Here is a 22,888-nt window from a genome sequence, read left to right on the forward strand (position 1 = left end):
TGAATATTTAAGGAGAATGGAAAGAATAGCTGATACGGAGGAACAGATGCAGCATAACAACAGATCTTCTAATAATTACGTACGAAACAGAAATCAGGACAACGGGAACGTGAATGTTAGAAGTTTGGAAGTTACGAATAAAAGGACAAATTATCGAAATAATGGCCGTGGTAGAGGAAGAGGGGTTAGACACTCCCCACGCTTTCGTAACAATTATTATGACGAAAGCAGTAATGTACACACAGTGCCACCAAATGTTACATATCTAATGCTGTAGGCCGCGACTGGGAATCTAAATCCCGTCCGTGAGGAAACTGGCGCTCACCAGGTGGTAACCGTAACAGAGCCAGTAACATCAACAAAAAGAACAGTTATCCAACACACAGAGAGAGAACACAGGTATGATGAAATAGGAACAGACAGTCCTAGTACTACTTTCATAATATAGCGGACAGTATTTTGGAAACATTGGAGAAATGGGTCAAAAATACACTGTAGGACATAAGGAAAAAGTAATTAGCGTTTTTTAGTCTGATGGGGACGAAGATGAGGTAAAAGCTTACATCTTCGATAATGACAGCATTCTAAAAGCTGAGGTTGCTTCAGCAGAAGCGGGATCAGATTTGCAAAGTTTTAAAGAGGAGGAGTTGATGAATGAAGGGGGTAGCAATAGTACAGAGGTCCAGGAACGTAATAGCTGTCATAACTTGCCACAAATGGTAGAAACTGACGACAATATTACAAGTAGCAACGCTGAGCAGGGGAGCAATTGCTTAGAGGTAGAGGATACAGTGGATGATGTGCAGCCAACAGAAGTAGAGGGAGCCATCAAGTGCTTTGATTTGAAATTGGTGGACAGGTTGGAAAAGGAATCGAAACATTTAGAGAGTGGTGAGCCCCAAAATTTAAATTTAAATGCCTTTGCAATTGATAAAAACTACTTTAGCTGGAAGCAAATTAAAAAGAATTTATTAGAAGATGTGTATGAGAAACCTGTTCAGTCTAAAATAGCTGACCCTACTATCATAACGAAGATATCAGGAGTAACAGTACGTTGTATTATCGACAGTGGCTGTGAAGCAAGTGCTTTCTCCGGAGCATTGTTTGACTGTATTCCCAATAAAACTGAATTGATGGTCATGACTGTAAGTGGTTCAAATATAACAGTGTCCACTGGAAAAGTTTCTAGACGAGTTTAGCACGAAGCTTTGATACCCATTGGTATAACTGCTGTAGTAATAGATCATCTTTGTTTAATAGTGGTAGGCTTTAGTGTTTGTGAGTTAATTGGTACCGATTTCCTGTCAAAGTATCAGGGAAAGTTGATTTTGACCAGAACAATCTAGTATTAACTACACCTAACTCTCAAGTGATATGACAGCCTTTCATAGGACGTCATATAGGCAGTAATAATGAAACTGGGAGCTGCCTATTACAGTGATCATGAATAAATGGTATTTACGGAAAAGTACTTAATTCACTAATAGTGGAGAAGATGCTAATGTTGAGGAGATATTTATCATAGGAGAAATTGAGTAAAAGCTACAATGAACAAGTCAAAATTCTGATGAAAAATGATCAGAATTAAAGAGTGTATTAACTAAGAATGCTAATATATTCTTAAATGCACCTGGTAAAGTAAAAGGGTAGGAATGCCATTTGAATATAAAGTCAAGGCGGGTATTTTACAGGAAAGCATGTCAGATACAAGTTTCAAGAAAACTAGCAGTTAGGAATGAATTTCAATGTATGTTGGTATGGGGTGTCTTAGAGCAAGCAGTCAATGAATATAATAATCATCTTGTTGTTGTGCCGAAGCGTGATGGAGGTGTTAGATTAGTACTGGATGCACGCTTGTTAAATGGAATTGTAGTAAGAGAATATGGACGACTTTTACGGAACTTCCAAGGTATTATGTACCTCACTTCACTGGACTTGTGGATACTGGAATTTGCCCCTGGCAAAGGAATCACGTATATAGACAGCCTTTCTGTATGACGGAGTGTGCAACCTGTTCCACGTGGTCCCATTCGAATGAAATATATCTGTGTGTGCCTTTGTAACAGTTATGGCTCATGTATTACGACAGGACTTATTGGATCAGGTAACTATTTATGTACATGAGATTTTGTTGACAACTCGTGCATGGGAAGAATATATCGGTCTACTCGACAGGGTGCTAGAAGCTATAGACAAGGGAGGTATGAAGTTGAAATTAGAGAAGACGAAGGTGTAAAGGACAAGATAAAATTCCTGGGCCATGAGATCAGCAAGGACGGTATATTGCCAGATCAATCCAAATTATCAGCTATTGAGAAGTTTGAACTACCTCAAAATAAAAAGCAACTCACGTCAATGTTGGTATGTTCGGATTCTATCGACGTTTTGTTATAGATCGTTTGTTTAATGCTCCTTGTTTATTGAACTTATTGAAAAAGAATACCCCATGGGTTTGGACTCAAGAGTGCCAGTCCGCTTTTGAAGGACTAGAAGACTGATTAATAGCGCGCTTTTGCACCTTCGAGATTTCACTAAAACCTTTTGCATGGCAGTTGGTGCAAGAGGTTATGGATTGCAGTAGCGTTGTTTCAGATGGAAACAGAAGGCGACCAAAAGGTTCATAGAACCATTGCATTTGCGAGTCGTTAACTGCTATCTGCTGAGCGAAATTATGGGATTCCATAATTAGAGGCATTAGCCGTAGTCTTTTGTATGGAGAAGTTTGTGGGCCATTTCTTAGGACATAATGTGATTATATATAGTGATCACAAGGCAATTACGTTTTTAAAGACATGCAAACTGAGGTATCCAAGACTAACTGGATGGGACATGTACCTTCAGCAGTTCGACCTTGAAATTAAGTACATACAGGGAAAAAACAATCTGGTAGCAGATGGGTTATAAAAATGTGCTGAGTTATGTAATAAATCAGAACTCTCCTTATCAGATAGGAATGTAGTAAGTATGTTCACCATATATGAGCCGAGGGAGTGCCCTACAAAATTTAAAAATTTTACAACGGCACAAAATGGTGACGATCAACTGAAGCTAGTGAAAGCCATTTAGGACTCCCTACTAATCCAAAAGTAGCACAATTTTGTTCTGTAGCAGGTAGCTAGATTCAGCAGAATGGAAGGTATGTTTTTCTTCACAGTATGTGGATCTGCTGATAGATTAAGTACATCTAAGATATGGGCATTATGGGTCTATGAAATGCATTGCTAAATTAAGTGAGAAATTTCAGCAGCAACTAATAAGTTTATGCATCTCTATCATTGACCATTTTGGGTAGTAAGTAAACCTCATGCAAACGCATACCACTTGGAATATCCAAAGAGTACAAGGTAATTAGGTCTACAGAATATTGCAGATCTCAAGAGATTTAAAAATAACAGTAACTAGTTACTGTAGGGAGTCTGCCACTCTTTGGTGTACACACGGTTTGGCGTTCCGTGCGATCCCAGCAGGATGGACCATTATTTCAGTTTCAAGTTTCATTCCCTTCTTCGTTTCAATCATAGTAAGTAAAAAAGACATATGTCCTCATGTTGTATATATTTTATTAGTTTATAATATCTTCTTAGTAAATAATCTTCTTAGTGAATGGCAAAAGTAAATTTGAGTACCAATAAAAAGAAGAACATGGCTAAAATTGAATAGATGAACATAAGATCCATAAATAGGGTTAGTAACTAGAAAAGTAAAAAGACACTTTGCACTATAAGAAGTTATTAAAGCAAGGATTGCTTAGATCTAATCCCTCAGAGTCACCATCAAGTAATAATTTTCGAGGGAGTAAGTTGGTGTGAAGTGAAGAAAGGGTAGGAATGTGATACCCTTGAGGCAAGCACTAATGTTTTGACATTAATGGAAGTGAGATGTGTGGAAGTGGTCCGAGGATCGCACCAAATATACACTCCTAGAAATGGAAAAAAGAACACATTGACACCGGTGTGTCAGACCTACCATACTTGCTCCGGACACTGCGAGAACGATGTACAAGCAATGATCACACGCACGGCACAGCGGACACACCAGGAACCGCGGTGTTGGCCGTCGAATGGCGCTAGCTGCGCAGCATTTGTGCACCGCCGCCGTCAGAGTCAGCCAGTTTGCCGTGGCATACGGAGCTCCATCGCAGTCTTTAACACTGGTAGCATGCCGCGACAGCGTGGACGTGAACCGTATGTGCAGTTGACGGACTTTGAGCGAGGGTGTATAGTTGGCATGCGGGAGGCCGGGTGGACGTACCGCCGAATTGCTCAACACGTGGGGCGTGATGTCTCCACAGTACATCGCTGTTGTCGCCAGTGGTCGGCGGAAGGTGCACGTGAATGTCGACCTGGGACCGGACCGCAGCGACGCACAGATGCACGCCAAGACCGTAGGATCCTACGCAGTGCCGTAGGGGACCGCACCGCCACTTCCCAGCAAATTAAGGACACTGTTGCTCCTGGGGTATCTGCGAGGACCATTCGCAACCGTCTCCATGAAGCTGGGCTACGGTCCTGCACACCGTTAGGCCGTCTTCCGCTCATGCCCCAACGTCTTGCAGCCCGCCTCCAGTGGTGTAGCGACAGGCGTGAATGGAGGGACGAATGGAGACGTGTCGTCTTCAGCGATGAGGGTCGCTTCTGCCTTGGTGCCAATGATGGTCGTATGGGTGTTTGGCGCCGTGCAGGTGAGCGCCACAATCAGGACTGCATACGACCGAGGCACACAGGGCCAACACCCGGCATCATGGTGTGGGGAGCGATCTCCTACACTGGCCGTACACTTCTGGTCATCGTCGAGGGGACACTGAATAGTGCACGGTACATCCAAACCGTCATCGAACCCATCGTTCTACCATTCCTAGACTGGCAAGGAAAATTGTTGTTCCAACAGGATAATGCACTTCCGCATGTATCCCGTGCCACCCAACGTGCTCTAGAAGGTGTACGTCAACTACCCTGGCCAGCAAGATCTCCGGATCTGTCCCCCATTGAGCATGTTTGGGACTGGATGAAGCGTCGTCTCACGCGGTCTGCACGTCCAGCACGAACGCTGGTCCAACTGAGGCGCCAGGTGGAAATGGCATGGCAAGCCGTTCCACAGGACTACATCCAGCATCTCTACGATCGCCTCCATGGGAGAATAGCAGCCTGCATTGCTGCGAAAGGTGGATATACTCTGTACTAGTGCCGAAATTGTGCATGCTCTGTTGCCTGTGTCTATGTGCCTGTGGTTCTGTCAGTGTGATCATGTGATGTATCTGACCCCAGGAATGTGTTAATAAAGTTTCCCCTTCCTGGGACAATGAATTCACGGTGTTCTTATTTCAATTTCCAGGAGTGTATAAAGAAATAAGGCGGTCGCTAGGCTGACAAAAAGAAAAAGAGGAAAAAGGCGTGGCGAAATATACATGTTGAAAATGGAGAAAATGGAAAAATGAGGTAAGAACTGTCGTATATAATTAAATGGAGAATTGATGAATAGTATCCCTCATGTCTCAGCAAGACGGTGGAAAACGCTTAATCTTGTAGGCAGATAGTAAGTTTGGTTGGTAAAAATAGACAACAGACTCCTACAAATGTTGGAAAATGCAGATAAATAAAATATCGATATGTTGTGAACAAAAACAGTTTTTCATAATACATACAGCAATGCAAAGTAAGTGCTCTAAAGCAAATGACTTCGTTAATAAGCTAATCCACATGATATTTGAGCCCAAGGAAAGTCGATCTTGCACAGGTTACTCAATGTCCTAAGCTAAAGCAACATATCAAGCAATAAATTTGCCTAAAATTCACTATGTAATTACATAAATGTAACTGGATTGCATAAAAGCTATGATTTATGGAAGAAAGGAAAGCATGAGCGCAAAGTTTGAGATTCAGGCAAAATTATGAAATAATATGACTAATTTTCTCAGATATAATTTATTGCTTATTGTCTTTCTGACAACATCTAAATTATTAGAACTATTGCCAAAATATAGACTGTAATATATGCTTTGTCCTACCTTAGTTGTAAGTTGAGAACACAAACTGAGGCTATCTTATCTGTTTCTCATGGACAAGATGGCTGCTTGAAAGCTTACGTCAAGCTGTAGTGGAAATGGACGAAAGGACGACCCAAGCTCCAGTGAAACATCCCCTTTCATTTTATAACAAACAATATGAAAAAGAAAATTCTCCTCCCACAGTTAGCGAAAAACTGTAGTAAGGGCACCCGCCTTAGTGCCTACGATTGTGGTGAAAAATGTGAGTACTTTAAGGTGAAAAATTCATGTGTGTTTCTGTTCAGGTAAAGATCAAAATTTATAAATGAAAAACAAATAATAATAATTTTGTAACTATTACAAATTTATGCAGTGTTTCTATGTAAAGTTTGCAAAGTGTTTTGTGAACGTCTTTTATATTACATTCTCTGTCTATATATAAGCATGATTATTTTGTATGTTTAGTAGTAAGATATTTTCTAAACATAAATTTAAACGAGGTCAACTAAATAACTACATCACTAGATTCTTATATATTTAATTTTAATCAAAAATAGATTTCTTCACAAAAATAAAGAGGGGGTGATGAACCAGAACAAGTACTGTATCACGTGTGAGATACAGAGGCGAGCGAGTGTGCCGGGACTTACCCCATTCTCTGCTAGTAGTGCCATGTCAACGCGTCTGCGCATAGCGCGCTAGTATTGCACAACGATTAAGTATGAAATTAAAAATCAGAATTACGTTTAGAACTTTATTAAAATCTATTTCAGGATAATAATGTTGCAAATATCAAGTTCTATGTACCTACACTTAATAGTATATATTTCATGATAAAAATAGATGGCACTAAATAACAAAGCTAGAAAGCCAGAATTTGCTCAGAATGTGCCTATAGAGCTCATAAATATGTGGTGCCAGTTTCAAAGCTATAAATCAGTAATTAGAAAACTTTTAAAGTGCTTAACATAGGACATAGAAACCTAATTAGTTTTATTCTTCCGTTGATCCTAAAAATAATAACTGAAAAACCACGATAAGCTACCTCTTATAGTTTTCGAGCACTCAAGTAAAAACAAATTTTGTAACTAAAATATACCCAATAATAGTAGATTAAGTACCTGTAATTTTAAGAGTAAAGAATTGTGGTTAAAGCAAATGATAAAACATAATAAATAATCGAGCTGTACTAAATTTGAGAATTGTAGTATTAATAACAGCCAATACAACTTATAGTAAAGGTCTGGTTCAGAGGTAACGATCTACTGTTAGTTCCTGTATAATAATTCTAGGAAGCAAAATTTTCATTCAAGCGAGCTGAAACGGTTTCTGTGAATACAAGTAAAAATTATAGAGTTTCTCATGAATAAGCTACTTTCACTCAGTTGATACTCGGTGAATATCAAACTTACATTTGGATTGACTTCCTTAACTCTTGTTCAGATAGGTGTCCAGGATAATGCTGCATCCATATTAAATAATGTCACAGAATTCAAAAACCTTATCAGTAACCTTTCATTTCGAAACTGGGTCACTTCTTCAATTCTCTCGAGGAGTTCCTTGAAAAATTGAGCGGAATCTTGTATTGTTGATTGTGTTTACTTAAACGTATGGATTGACTTTTTTCAGGCTCATAAACGTTTTACTTTTATCTGTTATTAGCTTTATGTTATAATTTCATGTACTAACAGGGTCCATGACTTTGGAGATTTGCTTCTCAATTTGATCCTACGGAACTTGACTTGTAAATAAAAAAATTAAATAAAATTAATTCAAATATTGGTGAATAAGACACAGATAGTGTAGTAAAAGTGTAGAATTCAGTCATATCATGGATAATAAAAGCGACCAAATCTCATAACAAGCATCCCATTTACGTTATATAGAAAGTGACATTAGTTTTAACTGTGACAAAGGTACTTAGTTTGAGGATAATAATATTTGATCTATCTCCGGAAAAATTAGGTGGATTTTGGGAAGGACGACAAGAAAGGAAACACAAGTGAATATGTACAAAATTAGCGCTTTGCCAATGTTTAATGGGGTTCTAAGTCGTGGACTGTAACAGAAAAGGAAACCATGTATGAAGGCTGCATACAAGAAGTGTGTGAGACATTTAAAGAGCTATAAGGATGTCATAAACCTTCTTCCATTAATGAGAAGATTGAAGAGATAAATGAACTGAGTATAGGATAATGTCAACAGCACTAGGAAACGGTATGATGGCAGCAGAAAATGGCATTATGAGAGTAGGACTCCTTATAAATAGGAAGATAGAGCTGAGAGTGTGTTTCTGTGAACAGTTCAGTAATAAGACTTTTCTCGTCAGAACCAGCATCGACGACAATAGTTCAGGTACGCATGCCGACGCCGCAAGCCAAAGACAAAGAGAAAGTATATGAGGATATTGAACTGTTACGTCAGTACCTAAAGGGGGATGAAAATGTGATGGGACTGGAACGTAGTTGTTGGGGAAAGAGTAGAAAAATGGTAATTGCTGAATATGGGGTGGGTTCTAGAAATGAGAGGGAAGAGAGACTTATTGAATTGTGCAATAAAACTCGGTTTGCAACGGCGAATTTTCTATCCAACAGTAAAAAGAGAAGGAGGTATACCTCGAAAAGGGTGGAAGGTATGGGAACAGTTGTATTCCATCGTGATCAAAAGAGATACCAAAACCAAATACTGGACTGCAAGACGTACTCACGAGCTGATGTAAACTCAGATCAAACTTCAGTAGTGATGAAGAGTAGGTTTAAATTTAAGAGACAATTCAGGAAGAATAAAAGCTCATAAAAGTGGGATACGGAAGTTACAAGAAATTAGGATATATGCTTCAAGTTTTCTGAAGCTATAGGCACAGGGATAAGGAATAAATCAGTAAGCACTTCAGTTGAAGAGGAAAGGATGTCTCTAAAATGGACAATTCCAGAAGTTAGAAAGGAATTTAAAAGAGCTTGGGATGACTTTATGCCAAATAAGGCAGGAGGGTTAGATAGCATTCCAGTATACTTTCAGAAATAATTACTGAAGTGGCAACAAAACATCTATTCACGCTGGTGCGTAGAATATATGAGACTGGCGGCATACTATCAAACTTTCAGCAAAACCACATCCTGACAATCCAGAAGATAGCGAGGAACGACAGCTACGAGAATTATCGCACAATCAGATTAGTAGCTTATTCATCCACGTTGGTGACAAGTATAAGATGCAGGAGAGTGGAAAAGAAAATCGAGGATATGTTAGATGACGATCAGCATGGCTATAGGAAAGGTAAATGCACCAGAGAAGCAAATCTTTCGCTGAAATTGATGATGAAGGTAAGAATAAGGAAAAATCAACACACGTTCATACGATCAGTCGACCTGGAAAAAGCGTTCGACAATGTGAACGGGTGTAAGACCTTCAAGATTCTAAGGAAATCAGGGGTAAGGGATAGGTAGACTGGCGCAAAAAGAATGCATGGATTTCAGACTACTGTAATCGGCTCTGGTTTGATCACACACAAAATGTACTCGCATGACTTCTAATTTATGAACTCTCACGTTCTTCGTGTTTTAAAGGCAACGTCTGTAAGAAAGCGGCCTTCTCCGTGAATACATATCAGAAACTTTTCTTTTGAGTTCGACATCACTTTCATAAACATATCACTTGAAGAGGAGCAATATCTTAGGTACTGCAACTTTTAGGTCACTGAGTATACGAGGTTGTTACAATACACTTTATTTTTTTGGGTAGACCCATAATAAGAAGTAACCAACCAACCAGTCCGGAGAGCTTATTGACCGATGGACGTTGCCGAAACACGAGGTCACATGTTAGTGAAACATTTCTCGATCACCTGCAATGGAATCATTAGCCGTGTTAGCTGTGGCTCTCTCTTGTTGGAACTATATGTCTGACATGATCATCCCTAAAGTGTCCAGTTGTGGCCACACGAAATAGCGTAGTACAGCAACGTAATGAGCAGCATTGACAGTTACACTAGCACGGTCTTCTTAAACAGAGCAGGGCCAACGATTCCCAACTTGGACATTCCACACCATACTGTCACTTTTGCACTGTGCAGTGGTTTTTGATGCACTTCGTGTGCTTTGTTTGCTGCCCAATACCGACAGTTTTGTTTGTTTACATAACGGCCTACAAGAAAGTGAATTTAATCGCTCGTCAGCCAACACATCACCAGCAGGAGGTATATCAAGCACTTTCTCACAAATTATCACGGTCGTTAATCTTCTGGACGATCATACTTTCCTAAGGATGAAGATGTAACTCACACGATGTAGGATACGATGTAGCGAGAGACGAGACGATCGCAAAGTTTGACCGGCTGTCCTCCCGTCGGATGTTCGAGTCCTCCCTCGGGTATTGGTGTGTGTGTTGTCCATAGAGTAAGTTAGCTTACGTTAGAATAAGTAGTGTGTAGCCTTAGGGATCGACGACCTCTGCAGTTTGGTCCCAAAATACCTTACCACGAATTTCCAAATTTCCAGAGTTTGACCATGCCTCCTAGTGGAGCGGCAAGGACTCTGAAGAACACATGTTCGATCGAGATTTTTCTGCGATGGCACAGTGCTAGAACGACTAAGCGACATCTACATCATGACTGATCCAGGTGTCCGAAACGAGGCAACCCAATGGAATAATGCGTTGCGATCACGTATCTAACCATTTCGCAAAATATTGAAGTGTGTATAGAAAAGCCATTGAACTTTGATCACAGAGTCATTACTTTCGAAGAAATGTTAAACAGCGAAAACTCGGTGATTCACTGCCCACTGTGCCATTGTTAGTGAAACTGGACTCTCTAGCCTATAAAACGACAGATCCCCCCACTCCGCCATTTCACTCCCAACACTGTTACTACACAAGTGAAATCAACGGGTTATTTTTGCCCCATGCTGTACAATATGAACACTAACCAAGAGCGAACACTAAGAGTGAATGAAAAAGTATGATGAATTGGGTTAAAAGGGCAAGACAAGGGTGTAGTCTTTCGCCCCTGCTGTTGAAAGTATACATCGAAGAGGAAATGACGGTAATAAAGGCGGGGTGCAGGAATGGAACTAAAATTCAAGATGAAAGGATATCACTCATAAGATTCTCTAATGACATTGCTATCCTCAAGAAAAGTAAAGAGGAATCAACAATCTAATGAGTACAGGCGGACTAAGAGAAGGCAAGTCAAAGAAACATGGGAGCAATGAGAAGCATAAATGACAACATCGAGAAACTGAATATCATGAACAGTGGGCAAAAAGTACATGAAGTTACAGAATTCTGCTACAAAACAGTATGATCGAAGACGGACAGTCACGCGAGGCATAAAAATCTTACTAGCACTATCAAAGTGGGCATTCCTTGCAGAGAGAGGTCTACTAGTATCAAGCATAGGCCTTAATTTGTAGAAGAAATTTCTGAGGCTGTACTTTTGCAGTATTGAAACGTGGACTGTGGAAAAACCGGAAGAGAAGAGAATCGAAGCATTTGAGATGTTGTACCACAGAAGAATGTTGTATATTAGGTGGACTTATCCGGCCGGTGTGGCCGTGCGGTTCTAGGATCTTCAGTCTGGAACCGCGTGACCCCTACTGTCGCAGGTTAGAATCCAGCCTCGGGCATGTGTGTGTGTGTGTGTGTGTGTGTGTGTGTGTGTGTGTGTGTGTGTGTGATGTCCTTAGGTTAGTTAGGTTCACGTAGTTCTAACTTCTATGGGACTGATGACCTTAGATGTTAACTCCCACAGTGCTCAGAGCCATTTGAACCTTTTTTTTTTTGGGTGGACTTACAAAGCAAGGAAGGTTCTATGGAGGAATGGGGAGGAAAAGAATATAAGAACGAAATGATCGTATTGCATTGATGGCTTGGATTCCCCACCTGGAAAGGTTTGGCCATCGAGTTGCAAGTCTTTCCAGTTGACGCTACAATGGGCGACTTGCGTGTCGTTGATGATAAATGTTGATGAGGACAACTCTACACCCAGTCAGTGAGTGCAGAAAATCTCTCACCCGGAAAGCAACTGAACCCAAGCCAATTCCATGGATGTCAGATGCACTGACCACTTTTTTGTCTTTTAATCACGAGACTGACTTGGTACTTTCATGAACATTCACACGACCATAGTGGAAATCACCATGCAATATGACCTCCAAAGTGAGACAACAAATAATTATTAGTAGCAAAGCAAGAGAAAAAGACTCTAAATAACCAATAAACTAACTCACGATCTCTTGTATACTTTTTAATTTAATTTATTTATTTTTGCTTTATATTGATGTGTATAAGAGAGAAGAGTGAATAAAATAAGGATTCACATGACTTGGCACAAGAAACAACAGAAATTAAAGACCGCACGGAAGTTAACCAGCACCCAGTCTTTAAAAGCAAAAACAAAAAATCATATTTGCTGAGACATTGGAACGGCAGCCACTTCCAATACGTGGTCTCCGCATACTGGTGAAAGACACTGGAATCAGGTTACTTTTCTCCTTCAACAATGTGGTGAACGTAGTGACACATGAATCAGACGATTCGGGAAAGAAAAGTCAGCTGTCTACGAATTCAGAACCAATGATTGCGTCTAAAAGAGACCAGCCTGCGAAGTAAGGTATTAGTCTGTTGATATTATTCACACTTATAACTCAGAATAAGCCCCACACGAAAAATCGATCGCCAGTCGGTGTCAAACGATGAATGATTCTACACCACGATGAAGCAATCTTCATCGGCAATACAGGATGACTAAGATGAGACCAGACAGTTTTCAAGGATGTTGACGGAGAAGCCATTACAACAGGGAAGATGCGAGATGGTTGATCACAAAGGTTCACCCTCCGATAGTGGCATGCATCTTTGAACGGGGGTATCAACACTTGAGAAACTGACAATTATAAAATATTCGCGGACATGTCGCAATTTAGGGTTAATCCGTAAAGTAACAACAGGAGGAGTCAGAGTGACTGACTTGCTACGGTACCTAGCCGTTCCTTTTGAGAGTAGGAGCTCTTCAAAACATCATCTCATATGAGCAAACCAGCTGCGTTTTTAGCTGCCGTTACTCGTACTTTACGACAGCTCTAAAAGGAACAGCTTATTGTAGTCGTAGAGTCGCAGTGAGGACATCTGCTAATTCACAGGAAGAACGATACCTGTACCTGTGATCATACAGTCAAATAGTCTATGTATTTACTAGAATTTCACAAAAATAGAAAATAAACATTAAATGAATAATTTTATAATTGAAGTAGATGACTGAGAATGATGTTGATTAATTTTTATTCACAAAATAACATGTCAAATAAACTGGGAGTGGTCTTAATATATTCATTTTAGGAACAGGCAGAAGACGTACTCATCAAACGCAGTAAAGTTATTTTGAGACCGTCACGTGAATGGTAGCAGAATATCCAAGCTAGACATTAATCAACGACACGAAAAATTGTAGATCATTTCGTAATCACAATACATGAAGTGCTCATGAGCTCAAAATAATTTAGAGTTCAGGAAGATTTACAAACTGAAACACGCAATACCGCGTTGCAAACAATAGTAAATAAGATTCTGACTACCGTCAGATTTGTAATACATACAGTCGGAAAAAGTTAAGAATGATACATTGGAGCACATTCAGAATTCTCGAAATCTGAAATCCCTTCAGGATTTAGAGCAGGGTAGTCGTGTTCACTGCCCTATATCAATCGTATACACCGCCAAGTTCCACTCGTTACGACAGGGAGGTCTGCCTCTTTTCAGAACGGACGTTAAAGTATCCCACTCAAGATGTAACTGAAAAGAGTTTTCAGAAGTTAAAGACTCATAGCGCTTGTTCACCATTAAGAAAGTGTCACCTATACATCACGTTACCAATAGCAGGTTTGCCGTCATCAAGAACTTAACATTAAGTGTCCATAATAGCTCCCATGAGTTCTTCATTCGTGAAGTCCCAGTCCACACTTGACTCCCAATTGGGTTCCATTAGTGTCTACCTTTCCACTGGCTGAAGGCCGTCCCCAGCAAAAACACATGGTTCGTAAGTCCTACGAACAAGATATGACTCAACGTGACCACTTTATCGCATTGAGTAATATATTACAACACCATTTAATTAAAAAAATTGTAAACGTTCGGTTACACTCACACTATGTACAATGATTACCAGTAAAGATTTGTACAGAAATCAGTAAGCAAGTGTTCAAGCGCAAGTGTCCTCACGTTAAATTACAACGAACTGTCGTAAAATTTTGTTCCAACAATTACTTATGCATATCGGACAGAGTCGTCTTTTTTTTTTCTATTTCCAATTCTGGTGTCCACTAACATATGCGAATGAACATTTTCACATCAGCACAATTTTAATGGTACTTCCAATAAATATTTCAATAAAGTTGCTGGCAAAACAGTAAACAGTTCATTAAGTAAATATGTAAGTACAACAAAATATGAGGTGCTCATGGTGCATTCATTTGCATTTTGTACTGTGCAGAATAAGATGTTCAGACAAACATTGCCAAATCAAACAATTATGAAACACGTCGTAAATAAATAAATACATACAAGTACTTAGCTGTCAGGGGTGTTAGCTGTAGTGCAATGCTGTCATATGAGACATCGTTTGTTGAAATTGCATGAAGCGATTAAAAGTTGTTACCTCAGGCATTCATTGTGTAAGTTTGGTATTTAAATATTGTTGTCCCGTATTGAAATATTGTTGCGTCACTTGACGCCCCTCATTTTTCTGTGATCGCAGATACATTCATTAATATTTGACTGTAATTACTATAGATTCTGAGAGAGATGTAAGACGCCTTCTTTCAGACCGTCATAGAGTGGGCCATTTATTGGAGCATAGTCCGTCCTCTTAAGCGTCCAAATTCTCTGTATCGGTATTTTCGTCATTTCCGGCCAAGTCTTTGTGCCGGCAGCTGGAATCGCCAGCAATGGTCGCCACCTCTGGACGGGCCGCAGCGCTTAGGCGGCCCTGCGGCCGTCCGCCAGCGCTCAGCCGTGCAAGCAGATTCATCTTACCTCGTACCAATACTGCGTGGCGGATTAGCTCCCCTAAATAAGCGTAACATTACAGGCTGGAGGCAGGAAAGTAACTGAAATGTAATGGAAAACGGCGCCAGTGTACATGTGAAGACAATGCGTTCTACAAACAAGATTGATACCTTCACTTTAATATCGGGAAGACGCAATCCTCGTCACCACAAGATTCAACCAGTAGTAGGTATATGTGTGCCATGTAATACAGTTCACTGAAAATATGGATGTTTATTCTCCGCATTTGGTGAAGGAGGATAAAGGAATGGCGTTCGTGTTCAAGTTCGCTTACTGCACACGAATAGTAACCTCTCGGCGTTTAAGTGCCGCAGTTTTGGTCGGGTGGCGCTCTATATGATCCCTAACGTCTTGTGCCGATGGAACATGGTCGCCCTAGGAATTAAGTTTGGTTGAAGCTCCGCAACGACAGGAACGTGACCTTTAGATCATTAATGTGCTCATCAGCAAGGCGACAAAAGGAATGCAAGGTATCCTTGAGCCCTGAAAGTCGTCAGCATTTAGTAATAAAACCATGACATCATAAGCAAAAGTGCGGACCGACAATCATTCTCCCAGTAATGTCCAGCCACCCAGTTACATGGCAATACGCCAAAGCAAAGGTTCTAAGAATAAAACAAAGAGTGTCATGAGTAAATGTCAACCCTGGGTAAGATGAACGTTCACAACCAAATGGTTACCAATGAAAATATTGGCTGGATTGTGGCTCGTGTCAGGAGTAAAATCGAAAGCGGTTAACACATCCATTAAAAAACTGAAATTGACGTGGTCAATAACCTTGTTGAATTCGAGAAAACGCAAGAAAGACGAGATATTAGTGTCCGTAAAGACATCTCGACATTCTATAACCGTAGTTCATACCATGGGTAGTGTCGGCTCAAAACTATGGTGAACGTCAACGACTTTGAGGAGTAACTTGGAGCGACGGGTGTTTATACCTCGAGTGACAGTTTTATGATCGAACTTCCGGAGAGCAGTAAGACGAACTGAGCCAAGATCAGATCGAACCTTCGTTTTCGGATGAGAACCATTTCACTTTCCTTGAGAGGAGCAGACAGCGAAACATACCGTATAGCTTCATGGACCATCGATGTTATTGTGCCACCTATGAAAGTCCAAAAAAGTACATAAAATTCTTAGGGAATGCCATTCAATCCTGGTGACTTTCATGACTGAGACATGGTGACAACATCCTATATATCGTCGTTGTGGAAATCACTCAAAGAAACTTCATTTAATTCAGGGCTGACGACACAGTCAAGCAAAAGGGATAAGTCGTTAGGAAAATTTTCATCCGGAAAGTGGGCATCGTACAGGCCGGTTATGTAGTTAAAAATTAAATTGCAAAAGTCGCGATGGGACGTTACACTGGACCTTCAGCACTAGCAAGGGATGCATTGTAAACGGATTTGCAGAGTGGCTTTGCTTCACGTTGCATCCATAACCCGTAGAGGAGCATGATTAGAGAAATCGTAAATTTGACTTAATACTGAGTAATAAAATTGTTTCACCCACCGGACGTCTGCTTCCCCTACGGCAGTAAAACGAGTGAGAGTCTTACGAGTTCGTGGCTTACCATGTAGTGTCCACCATTTCTCATTACAACAGAACCAATCTATAGCACGAGAGCAATGGGCTGATACTTCCTGAATAACAACATCAAGGGAATGATCTAGTAAATAGGCTGTATTGTGCGTCCAGGGAATACGATACAATTTTACCAGTTGCTGCACTCAATTAAATGTGACGGCTACAGTACAGTAAAAAAGGCGGGTACCACGTCAACATCAAAATCAGCTCGCACAGGGATTCAGAAAGGGAAAATCTATCAAGTTGGCTGCTAGAGGTGACAATAAAACAAGTGTGTCCGACACGTGTAGAATACCGACAGACCTATGCGTCACATAGTTGTAAGCGACCAGAGCCGCAAGGGACACAGTGAAGAGGTAAAATGAGTCATAAAAGGTGCGTCCGATATCCTTACCATCATCGAGAACTTTGAAATTTCATAATGGATTTCCTTCCCTGTAAATGAAGGCAGTGCCCGCAGAAAATTCGGAATTCAAGTAACAAAAGTCGAGAGTTCAGAAGTCGAAATCTGGTCAAATAATATTGCCTATAAAATACTTACCCCTGCATCAGTGTGGTTTGTAAACTGTCTCATATCAGCGAGATGGAGATCAGAATCAATCCTTACTATTTGAAGTGAAGAATGTATGTGCCAGCATAGACAGCTAAAGTGGAATAGAAACTACAAAATTAGGAGTCATCATCGAACAGAGCTATGAACCAGTACCCTTGGCAGAATCAATGGAGGAAAAGAAGGGCGAAAAAGTGTGAAAGTGTGAACATCACTCCCCCATCCCAATACTGAAAGTGATTTTCCTTCTTCCATGATGCGACTCTTTCAGGCTGCGTACGTTGTTTACTGCTGGCTCCTCGAAACTGCCACTATCTGATGCGGTTGAGTGGGTGGGTTATGTAGAACATCTGTTTGAGACTGAAAGAGAGAGACTTCTGCACATCACTTGTCGATGGACAGGGCTCATGTGTGGGGATTTGCTTTGAAATAATGGGGGTCCTCCTGCCGTTGGAGGCCGCGACGAGAGGTGCAGAACTAGTTTGGAAGGCTGGGACAGCAGGAGAGGAATCCAGTAGAGTTGGGAGAGACAAGTGAGGACCTGAAAAAGATTCCTCAAAAGGCGCCGCCGACGAGGAGGCCAATATTGTGAGAGAATCGCCAGATGCGTTACCAGTAACCACCAGATCATATGCAGAAGCTCTCCTTCGCAGGAGAGCATCTGTAAATTTGGAAGGTACGAGAGGAGGTGCTGGCAGAAGTAAAGCTGTGGGTACCGCGCGTGAGTCGTGCTTCGGTAGCTCAGTTGGTAGAGCACTTGCCCCCGAAAGGCAAAGGTCCCGAGTTCGAGTCTCGGTCGGGCACATAGTTTTAATCTGCCAGGAAGTTTCAACTGTTCCAAAGACTGGAAAAATCAAAACGGACAAGATAGCGGTGCTCTGATCCTCCACCTTCAAATGCATCCAAATGATCCGACAAGGCAGACGACGACACGTATACCAGTCAGCATCACACGATTCCTTGGGACTGATTGTGGAGTTGAGTTTTGTAGGAACGGTTTCTTCATTATGAATGGACTACAAAACTACCTTTTCTTCCCTTTTAGCTCATTTTACCAAAACGGTAGAGGTTTGCTTGTGCATATATCCAAAGGCAAAAGTTTTTCACATCCCAATCTGATGACTGTCGATTGCACTGTAATAATTCTAGCGTGTCAGCAGAGTTGTTAAAACTAGTTGAAACATCCCCTTAGAACAATTATACATGACTGTGCTTAAACTGACACACAATATTTTTAGCTCAACGCAATCTGACTTTCGAAAATCCCTACAAAAGAATGGCACTGACTAACATTAACCTATACGTTTCACAAATCACTTACCTCACAAAAATCTTCGTTACTCGAACCACTACAATACAGCGAGATCCACTACTGCCAGCTAAATAAAAGATTCAAACTACTGAAGGCACTAACTACTGATAGGCATAGTTAGCAAATGAAAGATTTTGATAGAGAACAAACAATGTATTTACCTTAATAGTCATAATATATATAGCAGTTCATGACATCCAGTCTTACAAATTTCAAAACTCCACCATCTCTCTCCCCATGTCCACCACTGCTGGCGGCTCACCTGCAGCTAAGCAACGCTACGCGCTGTTCACATGCAGCTGCCCAACACTACAATGGCAAATATTACAATAATGCCAACCGGCCACCGACTGCACACAGCACAGCTAGTGATTTTCATACAGAGCGCTACGTCGCGTTACCAGTAAGAAAACCTAAACAGCAAACAGCTTACTTAGATAGTATGACAGCGGTCCCCATACATGATCCTTTTGACTGATATTGCAATGCGTGGAGAAGGCACAGTTCACCTCATAAGTACGTCGCTGTTTATTCCCTTAACCAAACGCCCAACGTAAGTCCGTGAGACCGAGGGCGTAAGTCAGAAACACTAACAGTCAATTCTTTTTGCTGATTTCTCAGCCAGAAGTATTACATTGATAACTAATGCGAGAAGTCAGTTAATGAACTGGAAAATTGGAAATTTGGGGTAAGATCTTATGGGACAAAACGGGTGAGGTCATTGGTCCCTAAGCTTACTTAGTACTTAATCTAACTTAAACTAATTTATGCTATGGACAACACGAACACCCATGCCCAAGGGAGGACTCGAACCTCCGACGGAGGGAGCCAGTTAATGAACTGAAGGGCAGCGGCGATCTTCATGAAACCCACTGATGACCAGCCGGCCCGTGTGGCCGTGCGGTTCTAGGCGCTTCAGCCTGGAACCGCGTGACCGCTACGGTCGCAGGTTCGAATCCTGCCTCGGGCATGGATGTGTGTGATGTCCTTAGGTTAGTTAGGTTTAAGTAGTTCTAAGTTCTAGGGAACTGATGACCTCAGATGTTAAGTCCCATAGTACTCAGAGCCACTTTTGAACCACTGACAAGCACTAGCTTTCATAAATTCTCTGGAGTCAGAATATTTAAAAAATGATGCAACTGCAATAAATGGAGTGGGAATGACACTGATGCAGAAACATAATTTTAAACAGTGTTAAAAAACGAGGAAAATTTAGAGGTATACCAGTAAGGCAAAGTGTGTGACAAAGGCAGATGACCGGTCCATTGGCCTGATGGCAGGAAAATGCTACCTTTCTTCGCCATGGAACCAGAAGAGAGAGAGTATTCTATACGTTTGATATAATTTCGTGTGAATCTATGATAATGAATAGAAGTATGCAGTGCTAGAGAAGTATTGAACATTAACCACGCATATCCTTTTATTATATTTTTATTGTAATTATGGTACTGGGAATCGCCTGAGAAAGTAACAGAAAATAAATACTTTTATAACGAAAGTAAACCAAACTTACCACGTGTTATTTCTGTAACATGTGTTTTTATTGTATTCTGACTAGTACCACACCAAGCATCATGCAGCATTTTGAAACGGCGTGAATTAGATACGTGTTTAAACTTATTACCCAAGTCATGTGTTTCGGTATCGTCACTAACAGAATTTAAGTAATGAAGAACTCAGTTTTCTTCTACATATATAGTTATGTATTATGTCTTACTCTAGTTACTAATTAAGTTTTAATTTTATCCACATAAACACTTTAGATTAATTTACGAATTATTATTTTTTTAATTTTAATGTGCTATTCTTAGGACAACACTATCTCATTATTAAATATGACTACATGTTTCCTTGTAAGCTGGAACGCAAATTTGTATTGCAGGTGACGGTAAATTAATCGGTAGAGTCAACACACCTACTCTTCGAGTGGAACCTATCATATTAATGAAATATGTATTAAATATTTCCTGAAGAGAATGGACTCGCAGTTGTCTCAATCGTACCTAATACTGCTGCTCAATTGTGAAAAACTGCCAGTGTCGTACGCGTTACTGGCGTATGGTTGCGTGGAAGTGGGAGGACAGGGCTAAATAAGGGTTGAACATCATTACTATGAAGACTTTTATTAACACATTCCAGCAAAATAATTTTATTAATTACATCAACAGGACCTTGACATATTGACGCAAAGCTATTAATTTAATTAAGTTACTTAAAAATTACTGATAAACAATCAACAATTAATCAGATACATAACAATAGGTAATAGCGTTAATTGAAATACTTGCTCTCAAGTCTCCAAACGGAACATGAAGTATGAAAATTTGAATTTGCACCGAATATTGTTCTCGATCGAAAAATATGCATATCTTGTGTGCCGCTGGCTACTATTGTTTAAACATTAACAGTAAATTTTAATAATACAAGCAAGATAATATTTCAGCAACTGAAGTTGCATAACAATCACTTGAAACGTTCTGAGGAGGAAGTCTTCAATTAGGTAGTCCACAAACGCTTCTTGAATGTGTATAACTTAAGTACAACAAATAATTGACATTTAGTAAATCGGGGTTAATTAAAAGGGAACAAAACCATTAACGATCCTTGATTTGGAACCACCAAACATAGGGTGGAGTGGTCCGGGATGAGCGGACCCGAAATTACTTAGAGCTGGCCCGATAAATTGCTCCCCGCACTCTTTTCCCAGGCAATCTGTGGGAAAACGCCCGATAGCCTGATGAATAGAGAAGTAATTGTTAAGTAAAACGAGTGAAACCATAAGTTATCAGATTACACGCAGGCATTGCACACAAAACAGTTGTGAAAAGTTTCTAAAAGGTAATAAGGTAACTGGCCAAAGCTGCCAACCCCTCTGACACTTGATAGTGAAGTCCAGCAGCCAACAGATATTCAGCTTCAAATCACACAACTAGATGAATACGGTAAAAACTTAACAGTCGCGCGGGATGGAAAACATAGGTGATAGGAAGACGCGAACGGTTGGCTGATGAACCTCACCTACGCAAACACGAAATTGATTTGGCAGTATAACCCTACAAATTACATGCAATAATGTAGCTTGCTCCAAATACTTAACGAAAGCGACTTGGTGATGTAATGTACAATGGAACAGACAAAAAATGCTTTGATTGTCCTAAATAATGACGAATTAAGTACTAAACCAATTAAAAAACTGCAATAATTCAAAACACACCCAAATAACAACTGGTTGACAATTAACAAATGGAGGCTATTATGCTTTTATACGTATTACAGGCTCATCAAATTGGCTAGCCACAAGCAGGAACAAAGAACAACAACAGAAGGCTGTACCGAATTCGATATAGAAGCATCAGGGTACAAAGGAAGCGAACCAGTCACAGCTCTCACGGTGACAGCGTAGAGGAAGATTAGTTTTTACGAAAGCCGCATGGTCTCCGCACCGAAGCCGCGAACTAAAAGTAGCTCACCGAGCATCCAAATAGCTGCTCCATGTTCCTAGAAGACTATCTTTGGCGTGAAGGTTGCATGGCACGTTTGCAGCGAGTGCCATTGGGACCGTTTTTCTGGAGGGGCAAAGTGTGAAGCAGCCGGACAGTGCAGATCTGGGGGGCAACGGGCCAACTGTTTATTCTACCGCCCTTTAACTTCCATTTGGGTCTGGCTGAGCGCCTTCCGGATTCGAGGGACCTGCACCGGAAACGGGAGTGGACACATTATTCATCGACCGACCAGATCTGCAGGCGAGCGGTGGGTCTTCGTCATCCACACATCTTCTGGCCACTACAAGTATTCGTTCCAAGGTACGTGACGATGTTGTACCCGCGAATAGTTTATCATATTTAGGGAAACTTACTCTTCTCGAGTGATTTTTGTAGTTGCAGGAAAAGACTACAGTACACATAGAGTAAATGCTATCATTTCAAAATCGAACAGGATAAAGCTGTAAACTCCTGTTATTGGACTAGCTACTGGTGAAAGTCGGAGAAGCGTTCCAGTACTAAAAACTAATTAATCGTTCTGGATCACGCAGTGTTTATATGTGAAGAGAGAGGATATAAGTGGGATCCTGGGTTAAAGGCCAGCTGCAAGGCGAACTAATGCAGCAACTGAAAAACTTGATGACCACACTGCGCTAAGAAACTATCGTAACAGTTTATGCGTCCATACTTCGATCCCACGTCCAAATCTGGAAACTGTGTGTGCTTCGCATAGTGGACAGACATGGCAGCAGCTTCTACATGATGTGCTGGTGCTGTATCGCTTATTGTGCCCCCTAATGCAGGTGTATTTTTCTGCCTTACAATATGATTCGTGAGATGGGCGAGAAATAATTTATCGTTACTACCTCTACGTTCGTTGTTGTCACATTTTTATGTACCCAGCAATGCTA

At 40.7% G+C, this 22,888-nt stretch overlaps 1 non-coding gene across 1 annotated transcript; it reads left to right on the plus strand.

The window, feature by feature from the left end:
• The first annotated feature begins 17,912 nt into the window (after window positions 1-17,912).
• On the plus strand, window positions 17,913-17,987 carry Trnas-cga (transfer RNA serine (anticodon CGA)). Its single transcript has one exon. It is a non-coding gene; the product is annotated as a tRNA-Ser (tRNA).
• Window positions 17,988-22,888: the final 4,901 nt, after the last annotated feature.

Source organism: Schistocerca gregaria, chromosome 4 (assembly GCF_023897955.1).
Source record: "Schistocerca gregaria isolate iqSchGreg1 chromosome 4, iqSchGreg1.2, whole genome shotgun sequence".
Taxonomy (NCBI): Eukaryota; Metazoa; Arthropoda; class Insecta; order Orthoptera; family Acrididae; genus Schistocerca; species Schistocerca gregaria.